We start from the raw sequence: 13,442 nt of genomic DNA on the forward strand, positions 1-13,442 counted from the left end.
AATTCTACTACCCTCTAAAGGATCTACTCATTTTTTAATAGAAACATGTCAAATTTGACAAGGGAAATTATTCAGATGGGGACATAACAGATTTCTTTTCACAGATGACTCATCAAAAATTTGAGGTCATTCACCGAGGTCATTCACCAAACTCAATTGAATGCACCAAACTCAATTGAATGCACCATAATGAAGGGTGTGAACATGTTACAAACACTACAGTAGTCAGTCTCGCTTGGGTGCACAGATACTCTCTATCAAGTTTGAGTAGTTTATCTTCTCAGTGGTGGACATAACAGAATCTTGTCAAAATGAAATGCGTAATCTTGTCAAATAATGAGTTGGAGATCCAGTCAATTTGAATAGTTACTTGTTAAAATAAAATGGAAACTGTTCATTTTGATAAGAGTATTAGGTCAAAGTGATAATATATCAAAATTAACAGTATACCGTAGAATTCCGTCTAGAAGCATATATGCCTCTAAACGAGGGTTTTTTTAACGAAAGATATGAAAGGCCAATACCCTTCTCAAAAACATTGCAATAGATTGGTCTTACAAATATACATGTTTGTACAGCCGCCTTCATCAGTAATATAGTTGTTCAAACTCCAAAAAACGTTTTTGTTGAGAGTGTCTGCCTCTTGTCTCTTGTGTCAAAAAAACCTCGTTTAGAGGCATATATATGCTTGTAGACGGAATTGTACGGTATCTTATTAAAAAGAATAGTTACGGGATCAAAAATAAATGTGTACGGATTCTATTCAAAAAATTGAATAGTACGAAATTAGAGTATACCATGTCGTGAATATTACAATAATAATTATTATTATAAATGAAATGATGTTGGGACTTTGCGTACCAATATTCCCACCTGGCTGCCTCTTGTCTCTTGTGTCAAAAAAACCTCGTTTAGAGGCATATATATGCTTGTAGACGGAATTGTACGGTATCTTATTAAAAAGAATAGTTACGGGATCAAAAATAAATGTGTACGGATTCTATTCAAAAAATAAAAGAGTACGAAATTAGAGTATACCATGTCGTGAATATTACAATAATAATTATTATTATAAATGAAATGATGTTGGGACTTTGCGTACCAATATTCCCACCTGGCTGGACACCAGCTGAAAACATGGTTTTGATTATTACAATTCAATTACAACACACATTTGTGATCACACCGTCGTTGTAAAGGGTTGTTGCGTGCTTGTTTGTTTATTTTTGTTTGATTTTGTTGTTGAAGCACAAGCAAACAAACTCTGTTGTTAATCAAAGGCGTTAAAAAGAAGTGTTTTTGTTATCCAATGATATTGATAATCATGTTCATGGAACTTACATAATGAAACCACAAAAGGCCAAAGTTATCCTTCTCAAAATTGCAAGAGTAAGATCACACGATAAGTAATACAATAAACATAGATAAACAACCATTGCTTTTCAGAAGTCCAACTATTTTATAATGGAAATCGATTGAAACATGCTAAATATATTCTTTCACTGCCCATTACAAGAACGTTTTACAATTTAAACCAAAATAACGTAACATTTGAATTCTCCTTTAAAAGTACTGTGTTGCACATACGATTGTTCCTCATGACAGATCACTGCAATAGAGAGTTCCCGTGTTTTCAAGCGGAACGGACTACAATAGTGTTTATAACGTGATTCGAACCGCCGTATTCCTCATTCCTTTGATTTGGTCAATGACCCTATTGGTGCTACATTCTACAAAATAACATTTGCTAATTATTGCGCGAGTGTTTGTATTCTGAAAATTGTAAACGGAGTTAAGGTTTCCCTCCAAGATGGCGGGTAACCCAAAACACGGGAACTCTCTATAAGTAGTTTCTAGAGTTGATAGTTTACTGACTTAACACATTCACATTACGTTGTCTACCCAATGCATAACATCGGACTATTTCAGGAAATAGATGCACACACACTTAAAACGGGAGTATTTGAAAAGAAAAATTTCACAACTATTTATCTGTTTCATCCTCTTATTTATCCGTTTCCTTTGTCTTCATATTCTTTTAATGCGGCATAGTCAATCAACGGTGGTTGAAGCCGTTGGCGTTCCAAAATTCCAAACTCTATTTTCAGAACCTTTTGAGCAATTCCATACAGTTTTTGTACATTTATAGAACGATCACTCACAGAATTTAGTATCTTTCACTCGACTGGGCGAAAAGACGCGTCACTATTTGATCTCATGCTTGCCAATGTTTTTGGGCTTCGTTATTTGTACTAAAACACTTAACACTCACAGACTGACATTTGAATGCTTTTGGTACGAAAACTCATACGCCACGATTTGAGGTCATTTTAACCTGTAGTTGTTGAATGGAGTTAATTGTACTGAGGCATTAGAAATGAGACTACTATTCTTAGATAGATATATAGTGACGGTATATTATGGACAGGCGATACGTTGCCATTTCATTTGATTACCCACTTCTTAATAAGCGGCGACATGAGTGAAACAAATCGCTCTACGCACTTAGAATAAATTAAAGTGTGTATATAATAATACTTGACAAAGTCCTTACCCTATAATATGATACTAAATGCCAAGTAATGGCAAAATAAATTCAGGAGTGTATATACATGTATAATACTTGGCAAAGTCCGTACCCTATAATATGATACCAAGTAATGACATTAAAAATATAACAGAACCTTAGCGGCATAGTGTAATGGAGTCAAGTAAAGGGGCCATACCCCAATCGAAGTTTTATAAAATCAAATGATCTGACAATGTGCATGATGTGTAGGAAATTTAAACTACACTGGATTTCAGAGAAGAACGGCACTCCCTTGCTCAGATTGACGCGAGCGCCCTGTTAATGCGCGACATACGCGGAGCTTTGTGTTCACTTTAAGGGCGCAGATCTGCGCCGACCAACGATTTCACGCACAATCGGCCAATCAGATTATCGGTCTGTTGTTATGATTGCCAGACGATTGATTCAGCCAATCAGAACCCCACTTCCGTGTTTACGCGCTGCACGCTCTCAAAATGTAAACAAGTGCCGTTCTTCTTTGACAAAAACTTTAATGAAATTGTGCTTTACTTAAACAACACATTGCACTAAACAATAAAAGGTGTCAATTGTTTACACATTGATAGAATGCAAGGGTACTTATATAGAAACAATTTTTTTCAACAAAGGCTGTGGTCGGTGAAAAAAAAGAAAGAAAAAGAACTATGTCACTTAGAGAATTGATTAAACTACAAATACCTGCACTACACTTTATTTAAGCCTTAAATTGAAACCCACTAATGAATAGAAAGATCGATAATGATTCGAAATAATTGCATTTGTAGACAATATCTATTTACGGCTGATTAGTATATATATCAATACAATTATTATAATGCCTACATTGTAAAGAATTCGGGTGTAATCAACCGTAATGAACTGATGAAAACTAATTGATAAAGATGAAGCTAATGTTTTCTAAACATCATTAGATGGAGCTAATTTGTCTTCGAGGCTAAATTAATGTAGCACATTTTTGTCAAGGTACCTTCACTATAAAAGGTTAATTATGTTCGCATGAATGATGCTTAACTTTTGATTTAATTTAACCCGATCGAAACGTTAAGATGAATTTTGCTTGATGTCGCGAAAAAACCTTCTACGTCATTCAATTATGCGTTCTTATGATGCAACAAAATTGCTATGCATGTAAATGTTTCTAATATTTCGTATATCGTTTTCAATAACGGGGTAGGAAAAGACAAGGTAAAACATTTCAATAAAACAACGATTATAGTCAACGGCAAAAATTAGAATAGCAGATAATTAACACAAACAAACAACAATGACAAAAGTAGATTATTTGTTTTGTATTTATATTAATAAATTGACTAATTGTTCTGGCGATCTTTAGCTACTTTCCCAGGATAAGTCGGTAGGTAACCATACATTATATTCGTAAGTGTACATTAGAAATGAAAAAAAAAATGAATCCATTACAGAAATAAATCAAAATAGAAAATTTCAAACAAAACAAAAGTTATATGAACAATTTTAAAAATTAAAAGAAAAAGATTAGAACGGGCTCGTCCGGGATTTGAACCCGGGACCTCTCGCACCCAAAGCGAGAATCATGCCCCTAGACCAACGAGCCACTGCTGAAATATATTTGTTACAAAACACATTATTAAGTTAAACTGTGAATTGGTAATTATATAGTTTGCAGAAAAATTGGTCAATGTAACAGCTTGAACCTTAACACTTTGACGCAAGCGCAGGATGTTCCTTGTGTCATTTGCATGAGTGGGAAATATGTTTATTTACTTCGTCAAAAGAATATTGCTTCATTTTTTAAATACAATTCTTCAATTATACTCTAATGTCAATGAAAATACACGCTTAATTTGGGAATTATTCATTTATAATTTCAAAGGTTTACAACAAATACATAATATTAGGAGAAATAAACGGTAATACAGTATTGATGTTTTTATTACTATTATTGTTCTTCTTATTCAAACTATGCAGGCACAAACATAAACGTTTTAACTGAAATATGACTGTTTCTTCTTTTCACTTCAGTAGATCTAACAAGCAAACTTTTTTATATTCATATTGTCTATTGTCTACTTGATTGTATTGCAATGACACAAACAAATTAATCTGATATCATGCTTTAAGAAAAACTAAATATTGATGTTTCAAGTCATGCTGGTAGTATGTCAAATAGTTTACATTTATAACATTAGACAAAACAGAAAATTATAAAAAAACGCTCAAGCTGTTTGCGGTAATGCAAGGTTTATATTGGACATTTGAAAAGAAAAAGGGATGCTAGATATTGAATGTGCTCAAAAGCAAAAGCCCGCGAAAAATTTGACATTTTACGTAGCTGCACAAGTGACCGTAAGAAAGGCTCTACTAAGCATCTCTACTATAAATAAGCACGGATTTTTGATTGTTACTGCACGTATGTTTAATCTCACTGCACGAAGTTAAAATAGCCCTGTACCACACCAGGGCTCGAATCAACAATGTAAAACTCTTGTTCTTTTCTAGTTTTTCTTACTTCTTACTTTCTGTTTTACTTCCTCTTCTTTTGCTAATTTGTTTTCCTGCTTGTTTACTTGGCATAGAACAATATTGATTTTTCCTATGGGCTGGAGACAATATTGTGGTACTAAATACAAGCATTTTTCACCAGTCTACACTGGTGAAAATATATTATGTTGATTCGTGTTAGGTAATCAATAACAAAAAGCCGGTGAGGTTAAGTTGTAGCCTGAGTACAAATAACCACTATAGACGACCTCCTTTACGTCGACTTTGTAACCTTCCTCCATCAGTCTCGTTAACTTAGCAGCATATTCGATATAGACTGCAGCCGATAAAAGGTTGCTATTTGCGTTTCCCTTTAAGTGACACAGAATTGGATGAACCACGAACCGCACTTAAGATGCTTTAAGTAAAAGAAACAAATGACGCACCCTTATATACCCTACTTTCAGACACTCTCTGTGTTAGCTACAAGTTTTAGTGAAAAATGAAGATAAAATGTGTTTGGTGCATACACCCTGCAAACATTTACCGTTATGCTATTAAACAATTTGGATCTCTCGAGTTTAAAACGAATATAACCTACATAAAGAACGAACGGTAGCTGCTTCAGACATTGTATTGCTTGGAGCATAAACAGTTAGAAAGCGATCTATATACAATGAGGTTGGATGTTGTATGGAAATGTGATGAAAGTGTTTCATGTACCATTGTGTACTATGATGTCATTTCATTTTTAACCTGGTCTAAATCTTTACCAAAGTCTGGATGCAGCAGTTATTTTTCTTTGACAGTTATTGATTATAGAAGTTGTTTAATAATTTCCTGTCCTGGGGTTATGAGTGAATTTCACAGACGGCATAGCAACAATGTTTTCTTCTCTCACTTTTGACGCGTCAGAAGTAGGTCAATTCATAGAAATATATAATCAAAGAGATATATTTTTAATTCATTTCAATATCAAATTTTAAATTTATTTCCGTTTTTCTCATTTCATTAATTTATCAATTTATTTATTTCTTCATTTGTCATTTATTGGTCTTTTTTTAAATATTGAAAATAAAAATACACGCTTAATTTTGGAATTATTTATTCAAAATATAGGTAAATAACAGAAACATAACATGATGAAGTGAAATTAAACTATTACTCAAAGCGGAAAATGAGCTCACCTGAGAGCTTTCGAAACGTAACACTGTTTCTTGTTCACTCGGTATAGATGGACTGGTGAACATAACATTTTAGAAATAACGGATAATGCCGTATTGATGTTTCAAAATTTAAACGGTAAACTTTTTTTTGTTTTATTTCAAACAAAGCATGACGTATATTTTTTTCTTTTCATTTTAATAGACCTAGGAACTTCAAGCAAACCCTTTAATTTTAATATTGTTAATTTTCTACGCGTTTTACCTAAATAGTAGTACATATTGATGTTTCAAGTCATATACTAATTTGCATTCATAAAATTACATAAAACAGAAAAACACTAAAGCGGTTAGCGGTCATTCAAGGTTTATATTGGACATTAGAAATGAAACAAAAATCATTACAGAAATAAATAAAAATATATCAACAATGTCAAAACAAAACAAAAGTTAAATGAAAAATGTCAACAACAAAAAATAGTACGGGCTCGTCCGGGATTTGAACCCGGGACCTCTCGCACCCAAAGCGAGAATCATGCCCCTAGACCAACGAGCCACTGCTGAAATGCTCTCGTTACAAAACACATTGCTATGTTAAGCTGTGAATTGGTAATAGCTTACAGACAATTTGCTCAATGTAACAGCTGGAGCCTAAACACTTTGACGCAAGCGCAGTATGTTCTTTGTGTCATTTGCATCAGTGGGAAATATGTTTATATACTTCGTCAAAATAATGTGGCTTCATTTTTTTAAATGCAATTCTTAAATTATACTAATGTCAATAAAAAATACAGGCTTAATATTGGAATCATTAATTCATAATATCAAAGGTTAACAACAAATATAACAACAACCATTTGATGATAATACAGTATTGATTTTTTCAATCTCAATTAGTAAACTTCAAACAAAGCAGGCAAAAAGAAAAAAAATTAATCTGTAATCGTGGTTATTGCTTTGGAAAAACTGAACTAAACATTGATGTTTCAAGTCATACTGGTATGCCTACTAGTTTGCATTCATAAAATTAGACAAAAGAGACAACTATTAAAAACGCTAAAGCTGTTATATTGGATATTTGATATGAAATAAATGAAACAAATTACAGGAATAAATAAAAAATGTATCAAAAATGCCATAACAAACAAAAAGTTTATTTAAAAATTAATAGAAAAAGATTATAACGGGCTCGTCCGGGATTTGAACCCGGGACCTCTCGCACCCTAAGCGAGAATCATGCCCCTAGACCAACGAGCCACTGCTGGCATATCTTTGTTACAAAACGCATCATCCAGTTAAGCTGTGAATTGGTAATAATTTGCAGGATGTTTGCTCAATGTAACACCTGGAGCCTACGCAAGCGCAGTATGTTCTAAGTCATTTGCATGAGTGGGAAATATGTTTATATAGACGAATCCAACAAGCCAAGTCATGGTCAGGATTTGGTCGGCCATTTTTGGGTCCCCGTAGCTCCTAACTGGTGTTGTGACTGCCCAAATGGGTAGATTAAAGCCGCTTAAAATTCGATGTTAGATTCTTTTGTGTTTTAAACTGTCATCATTCTTTTGTCTACGTGTAACACGGGTGATATAATGCAGTTTAAAATACTCTTCAAGGTTGCATCATTTCACATTTTAGGTGAGATAGCTGGTCCCTGTCGCGGCTATGGCTGCCATTGAGGTGTAGGAATGCGTGAAATTGGATTCGTCTATACTTAACCAAGTGAATACGGCTTTATTTTTTAAATGCAATATTTAAATTAAACTAATGTCAAAATACACGCTTAATAGTGGAATTATTAATTCACAATATCTAAATTTTAATATCAATGAATACATAACATTTAAAAGATAAAGGCTATTAAAGTATTAAAGTTTTCAAACTCAATTGGTAAACTTTGTTCTTCTCTGTCGTATGACTAATAATTGTTCTTCTTATTTCAAACAAAATTTCAACTGAAGAAAGACTGTTTCTTCTTTTCATTTTAATAGACCTAACCCGGAGACCTAACAAGCTTTTTATATGCATTGTCAATTATCTACTTGATTGTATTGTAACAAACAAATTAATCTGTTATCGTGGTTATTGCTTTTAGACAAACTTAACTAAATAAATTAGTGATGATTCAAGTCATACTGGTATGTCTACTAGTTTACATTCATAAAATTAGACAAAACAGACAACTATTAAAAACGCCAAAGCTGTTATATTGGACATTAGATATGAAATAAATGAAACAAATTACAGGAATCAATAAAAAATGTCATAACAAAAAAAAGTTAATTTAAAAATTAACAGAAAAGGATTAGAACGGGCTCGTCCGGGATTTGAACCCGGGACCTCTCGCACCCAAAGCGAGAATCATGCCCCTAGACCAACGAGCCACTGCTGAAATATATTTGTTACAAAACACATTATTAAGTTAAACTGTGAATTGGTAATTATATAGTTTGCAGAAAAATTGGTCAATGTAACAGCTTGAACCTTAACACTTTGACGCAAGCGCAGGATGTTCCTTGTGTCATTTGCATGAGTGGGAAATATGTTTATTTACTTCGTCAAAAGAATATTGCTTAATTTTTTTAATACAATTCTTAAATTATACTCTAATGTCAATGAAAATACACGCTTAATTTGGGAATTATTCATTTATAATTTCAAAGGTTTACAACAAATACATAACATTAAGAGAAATAAACGGTAATACAGATTGATGTTTTCAAATTCATTTGGAAACTTTGTTCTTCACTGTCTCGTGACTAGTATTGTTCTTCTTATTCAAACAAAGCAGGCACAAACATAAACGTTTTAACTGAAATATGACTGTTTCTTCTTTTCATTTCAGTAGATCTAACAAGCAAACTTTTTTATATTCATATTGTCTATTGTCTACTTGGTTGTATTGCAATGACACAAACAAATTAATCTGATATCATGCTTTAAGAAAAACTTAACTAAATATTGATGTTTCAAGTCATACTGGTAGTATGTCAACTAGTTTTTACATTTATAAAATTAGACAAAACAGAAAATTTGACATTTTGCGTAGCTGCACAAGTGACCGTAAGAAAGGCTCTACTAAGCATCTCTACTATAAATAAGCACGGATTTTTAATTGTTACTGCACGTATTTTTAATCTCACTGCACGAAGTTAAAATAGCCCTTCGCCACACCAGGGCTCGAATCAACAATGTAAAACTCTTGTTCTTTTCTAGTTTTTCTTACTTCTTACTTTCTGTTTTACTTCCTCTTCTTTTGCTAATTTGTTTTCCTGCTTGTTTACTTGGCATAGAACATTATTGATTTAACCTATGGGCTGGAGACAATATTGTGGAACTAAATACCAGCATTTTTAGTTTCTACACTGGTGAAAATATATTATGTTGATTCGTGTTAGGTAATCAATAACAAAAAGCCGGTGAGATTAAGTTGTAGCCTGAGTACAAATAACCACTAGACGACCTCCTTTACGTCGACTTTGTAACCTTCCTCCATCAGTCTCGTTAACTTAGCAGCATATTCGATATAGACTGCAGCCGATAAAAGGTTGCTATTTGCGTTTCCCTTTAAGTGGCACAGAATTGGATGAACCACGAACTGCACTTAAGATGCTTTAAGTAAAAGAAACAAATGACGCACCCTTATATACCCTACTTTCAGATACTCTCTATGTTAGCTACAAGTTTTTAGTGAAAAAATGAAGACAAATGTGTCTGGTGAATACACCCCGCAAACATTTACTGTTACGCTATTAAACATTTTCGATCTCTCGAGTTTAAAACGAATATAACCTACATAAAGAAGGAACGGTAGCTGCTTCAGACATTGTATTGCTTCGAGCATAAACGGTTAGAAAGCGATCTACAATGAGGTTGGATGTTGTATGGAAAAGTGATGAAATGACATCATAGTACATGCAACACTTTCAGTATACAACAAGCGCTAACGGGTGGAGTAGATTTTTGTTTTATTTTTGGAGTGATTGGGCCAGTTTACTTCGATGTTCGTTTTTATGTATTAATAAAGTAATATGGAGCTTAGTGTAAATAACGCAAGGAAACCAATCGACATGATGATGATATCTTTTACAAGGAGGGGAGGTAAAATGTATGGGTGTGTGTGACGAGTGGGTTATGGTGTGAGTTAAATGTGTCCATACTCTCTCGATCTCGAGTTTGTAACATAATCTTTTTCATCTTTTATCAAATTATATGTAAACCTTTCTGTCTTTAGTGCTCCGGTTTATATGAATACCTTAAGGGCTGGGGTATGAACGTTTGGACAGTATTTATTTTGGGACATTAGAGCACATCAGACATATCGAATTGCATTCTGAATACGAAGAATGTCATTCTGATATCAAATAATTTTGATTTTTGAAATTCGCAATTTAATATACATTTTATGGCAAATCATTAAAAATTGATATTTTTGATATTTAACAGTACTTGAAGTAAACTTTATAAATCTGATGATTTATACTTAAAGTGTATGTAGGTGGGATAAAAAGCCGACGATCAATTGAAAATTTTGACCTTTCGTATTGAAGATATGGATTTTTTCCCAAAACACCAAACAAAAATAAGGTCTTTTGGGAAAAAATCCATATCTTCAATATGAAAGGTCAAAATTTTCAATTGACCGTCGGCTTTTCCTTCCTGCTACATACACTTTAAGAATATATCAATAGATTTATATAATTTACTTCGAGGACTGTTATATATCAAAAATTTGAAAAATATCAAATTTGTCATAAAATTTGTATTATATTGTGATTTTCAAAAAATGAAAATTATTTCATATCAGAAAGACATGCTTCGTATTCAGAATGCAATTCGATAGGTCTGATGTGCTCTCATGTCCCACAAAAAATACTGTCGAAACGCAATAAACGCTCATTTTAGATCCCTTAAGTCCCGTAGTTTAACATAGTCTTAATAGTTGTAAAACTGTTTGCTGGCTGTCTCACTTATTCCTCTTAATTATATAAGCTTCCCTTCAAACATTTGTATCTATACTGTATGTACTCTTATTATGGGCGTGTGGAGAGGGTAGGGTAACGCGGGTGCTTTTAAATGCTGAATAATTTCTAAGATCATTCATATAAATATTAGCGCCATCGTATTTATTCCAGCTTTTTGTACCTTATTTTGATTTATTGGGATACAAAGGGTTGGTATACACGCATACAAAGCCTTTTGATTCATCACTTCCTTCATATTCATTATTCATTCATTCATATTTTATTTGCATAAAAATTAATACATAACAACGAACAAGACATACAAAACAACACAAACACGAGATGGAGGAAAGGCTGCAAGACCAAAATGGTCTGAAAGTTAACATTTCCCTAAAATCAAATGAAGTTACTATAACAAAACAACTTAACATAACCAAAAGACAACACAAGGTAAGGGAAAGTGCTCGCGAACGATGAATGATGATTTTTTTTAACCTGGTCCAAATATTTACCAAAGGATGCAGCGGTTATTTTTCTTTTACAGTTATTGATTATAGAAGTTGTTTAATAATTTCCTGTCCTGGGGTTATGAGTGAATTTCACAGACGGCATAGCAACAATGTTTTCTTCTCTCACTTTTGACGTCAGAAGTAGGTCAGTTCATTGAAAAAATATAATCAAAGAAATGTATTTTTTATTTTTTTTCAATATCAAATTTTAAATTTATTTCCGTTTTTCTCATTTCATTAATTTATCAATTTATTTATTTCATCATTTGTCATTTATTGGTCTTTTTTTTTAAATATTGAAAATAAAAATACACGCTTAATTTTGGAATTATTAATTCAAAATATAGGTAAATAACAGAAACATAACATTTTAGAAATAATGGATAATGCGGTATTGATGTTTCAAAATTTAAACGGTAAACTTTGTTTTTCTCTGTGTAATAACTAATAATTTTTCGTTTTATTTCAAACAAAGCATGACGTATATTTCTTCTTTTCATTTTAATAGACCTAAGAACTTCAAGCAAACCTTTTAATTTTAATATTGTTACATTTTGTTTAATATTGTTTTCTACGCGTTTGTACCTAAATAGTAGTACATCCCGGGTAGTACATATTGATGTTTCAAGTCATATACTAAAATTACAAAAAACAGAAAAACACTAAAGCGGTTAGCGGTCAAGGTTTATATTGGACATTAGAAATGAAACAAAAACCATTACAGAAATAAATGAAAATATATCAAAAATGTCAAAAGAAAAATTTCAAAAAAAAAATATAGTACGGGCTCGTCCGGGATTTGAACCCGAGACCTCTCGCACCCAAAGCGAGAATCATGCCCCTAGACCAACGAGCCACTGCTGTAATACCTTCGTTACAGAACACATTACTATGTTAAGCTGTGAATTGGTAATAGTTTACAGACAATTTGCTGAATTGTAACCGCTGGAGCCTTAACACTTTGACGCAAGCGCAGTATATTATTTGTGTCATTTGCATGAGTGGGAAATATGTTTATATACTTCGTCAAAATAATGTGGCTTCATTTTTTTAAATGCAATTCTTAAATTATACTAATGTCAATAAAAAATACAGGCTTAATATTGGAATCATTAATTCATAATATCAAAGGTTAACAACAAATATAACAACAACCATTTGATGGTAATACAGTATTGATTTTTTCAAACTCAATTAGTAAACTTTGTTGTTCTCTGTCTTATGACTAATTGTTCTTCTTATTTCAAACAAAGCAGGCAAAAAGAAACGTTTCAACTGAAGCATGACTGTTTCTTCTTTTCATTTTAATAGACCTAAGAAGCAAATCTTTTATATTTATATCGTCAATTGTCTACTTGGTTGTATTGTAATGACACAAACAAATTAATCTGTTATCGTGGTTATTGCTTTTGAAAAACTTAACTAAACATTGATGTTTCAAGTCATACTGGTATGCCTACTAGTTTGCATTCATAAAATTAGACAAAACAGACAACTATTAAAAACGCTAAAGCTGTTATATTGGACATTAGATATGAAATAAATGAAACACATTACAGGAATAAATAAAAAAAATGTATCAAAAATGCCATAACAAAAAAAAAGTTTATTTAAAAATTAATAGAAAAAGATTATAACGGGCTCGTCCGGGATTTGAACCCGGGACCTCTCGCACCCTAAGCGAGAATCATGCCCCTAGACCAACGAGCCACTGCTGGCATATCTTTGTTACAAAACGCATCATCCAGTTAAGCTGTGAATTGGTAATAATTTGCAG

General features: G+C 32.6%; 1 protein-coding gene and 6 non-coding genes across 8 annotated transcripts in view; 1 reads left to right on the top strand and 6 right to left on the bottom strand.

The window, feature by feature from the left end:
* Window positions 1-13,442, top strand: part of LOC140171575 (neuronal acetylcholine receptor subunit alpha-3-like) — a 363,639-nt gene that overhangs the window by 79,132 nt on the left and 271,065 nt on the right. The gene's annotated exons all lie outside the window — the stretch shown is intronic.
* Trnap-ugg (transfer RNA proline (anticodon UGG)) lies at window positions 4,071-4,142 on the bottom strand. The gene has a single exon. It is a non-coding gene; the product is annotated as a tRNA-Pro (tRNA).
* Trnap-ugg (transfer RNA proline (anticodon UGG)) lies at window positions 6,677-6,748 on the bottom strand. Its single transcript has one exon. It is a non-coding gene; the product is annotated as a tRNA-Pro (tRNA).
* Window positions 7,378-7,449, bottom strand: Trnap-agg (transfer RNA proline (anticodon AGG)). Its single transcript has one exon. It is a non-coding gene; the product is annotated as a tRNA-Pro (tRNA).
* On the bottom strand, window positions 8,505-8,576 carry Trnap-ugg (transfer RNA proline (anticodon UGG)). The gene has a single exon. It is a non-coding gene; the product is annotated as a tRNA-Pro (tRNA).
* Window positions 12,450-12,521, bottom strand: Trnap-ugg (transfer RNA proline (anticodon UGG)). The gene has a single exon. It is a non-coding gene; the product is annotated as a tRNA-Pro (tRNA).
* On the bottom strand, window positions 13,304-13,375 carry Trnap-agg (transfer RNA proline (anticodon AGG)). The gene has a single exon. It is a non-coding gene; the product is annotated as a tRNA-Pro (tRNA).

The sequence above is a fragment of the Amphiura filiformis genome, chromosome 15, assembly GCF_039555335.1.
Source record: "Amphiura filiformis chromosome 15, Afil_fr2py, whole genome shotgun sequence".
In the NCBI taxonomy this organism is placed as follows: Eukaryota; Metazoa; Echinodermata; class Ophiuroidea; order Amphilepidida; family Amphiuridae; genus Amphiura; species Amphiura filiformis.